Source organism: Pinus tabuliformis, chromosome X (assembly GCF_031772625.1).
Source record: "Pinus tabuliformis cultivar Carrire ecotype Pingquan chromosome X, CPIR1, whole genome shotgun sequence".
Taxonomy (NCBI): Eukaryota; Viridiplantae; Streptophyta; class Pinopsida; order Pinales; family Pinaceae; genus Pinus; species Pinus tabuliformis.
Window position 1 is genome coordinate 1,088,370,523 of NC_142308.1, and position 2,139 is coordinate 1,088,372,661.

At 36.0% G+C, this 2,139-nt stretch overlaps 1 pseudogene; it reads left to right on the forward strand.

Moving 5' to 3' along the window:
* Positions 1–336: 336 nt before the first annotated feature.
* LOC149143603 (phospholipase A1-Igamma2, chloroplastic pseudogene) lies at positions 337–1,395 on the forward strand (annotated as a pseudogene).
* Positions 1,396–2,139: the final 744 nt, after the last annotated feature.

Genomic DNA, 2,139 nt, shown 5'->3' on the forward strand with positions numbered 1-2,139 from the left:
CAAGTTTTCCATATTCAAATTCACGAAACCAATCATGCTTGCAACTGCAAATGACGTATTCATCTATGAACTCTCCTATATAATGGTATTCAGCGTATCGTGATATGCATATTGAGATCTGCATAGCAGATAAGAGTGCAGCTTGCATACAACTGCAGAGTCTAACCCATCGTCACTTCACGGTTTTGATATTCAGAAATTATGGATCGAATCCTACATTATCTGTTTTCATTTCTACGAAGGAAGAGCCCTTTGTCCTTGACAAATCAAAGCTTCCCTTGTTTGCGTGAAGAATTGATAATCCCCAATGGGTACAAAAATTTAGCTCTTGCTGATATGTGGAAAGATATTCAGGGATCAAACTGGTGGTATGGGCTATTAGACCCCATTAATCCAGTTTTGAAATCTGAGATTCTCAGATATGGTGATTTTTCAGAGTTATGTTATGATGCATTTGATTGTGAGCATCGTGGTTGTAAGTATAGCCGTGACAAATTGTTCCAGTACTGCCCTAATGGCTATGAAGTCACTAAGTATTTGTATGCGGACACCGATATTTTGGGGAGGGAAACAGCGGTACCCGTTTGGATTGGTTTTATCGCAGTGTGCACAGATGATAAAGAGATACAAAGACTTGGGCGGCGAGATATTGTAATAGCGTGGAGAGGAACCCAAACGCTTCAAGAATGGATCGAAGATGTGAGAGACATTTCAGTTCCTGACCGATTGGTAATTAAGCACAAGGGCGTCCGAGCCGGATTCTCGACTACTGCTCATTTCATCGACAACGGCGTCCGGGTCGAGGAGGGATTTTTAAGCTGTTACATCTCTCATGGAGAGAATTCAAAATCTGCTAGAGATACTGTTATTTCAGAAATTCTTAGACTGGTGGATGAATACAAGGAAGGAAGTCTGAGCGTAACATTAACTGGACACAGCTTGGGAGCTGCTCTGGCAACCTTAAGCTCATATGACGTTAAGAAAAACCTTGACGCAAATTTTCCGGGACAGCGTATACCTGTGACTGTGTTTGCATTCGCAAGCCCACGCGTTGGGAATAGAGCATTCGCCATGCGAATGGCGCAGGTGGGAGTGAAGGTGTTGCGGTTGGTAAACAAGGACGATATTGTTCCAAAAGTTCCTGGGCTTGTTTTCAACGAGAACTGCTGGACATGGTTGATCAAACTGCTCGACTGGCTTCCCCGGACATATTTTCATGTCGGTGTGCAAATCATTCTTCACAATCACGACGGCATCAATAAATTTAATCTTGTTTACGACCACAGTCTAAAGGTTTATCTTCAACTGATTGATGGCTATGCCGGAAACGGTAAACATCAAATTGATAAACGTAGACATGGAGAAGAACTACTGATAATGGCTGAAGCAGGTTGAATCCCCTGAACTACGACGATGGCTGAATGAGTTAATTGTTTTCTGCATTGTCTTCTTTTATTTTATCAGCGTTCTCATTGTGAGAAGATCGAATGAGACGTTTCTCATTGATTCTAATAGCCTGTATCACAAGCTTCATAGCTGGTATAACTATGAAATAAAATAAATAAATATGGTGACCTCATCTTGATTTTTTTTTTTGGCATATCATAATATAAATACAATTTACTGAGTTATAGTAACATTAAATTTGAATTCTGATTTAGTTTTTATAGTGGTTAAATTTGAAATTTTATTTAAATTTTATAATGGTTTTAATTGTTTTATGATTATTATAAATTCATTTTACATTATTTTATCATGTTGGGAGAGAAATGTAAAAAAAAAAATATATATATATATATATATATATATATATATATATATGTGTTAGTTTTATTAAATGGGGCATTTTTGTTTCATATGTTTTATAATTTGTTTTATAAAAATTTGAATCAAAAATCTATATTTAAAAAAAAAAATTAGAGTATTTATAGGAATTCTATTTAGACAATTGTGGTTTTATTTTACAAATACAAGGAGAAGCAGGATGTTACAAATCCCACTCTCTTAAGGGAAAATTGTCATGGTGTTATGTATCTAGCAAACAAACAAACAAAACTAAGCTTTATAATTGTAGCTCTTATTGTATTTGCTTATTTGTTAAAGAAAAATGAGTACATCACCCTTATTTGTTCTATCCAT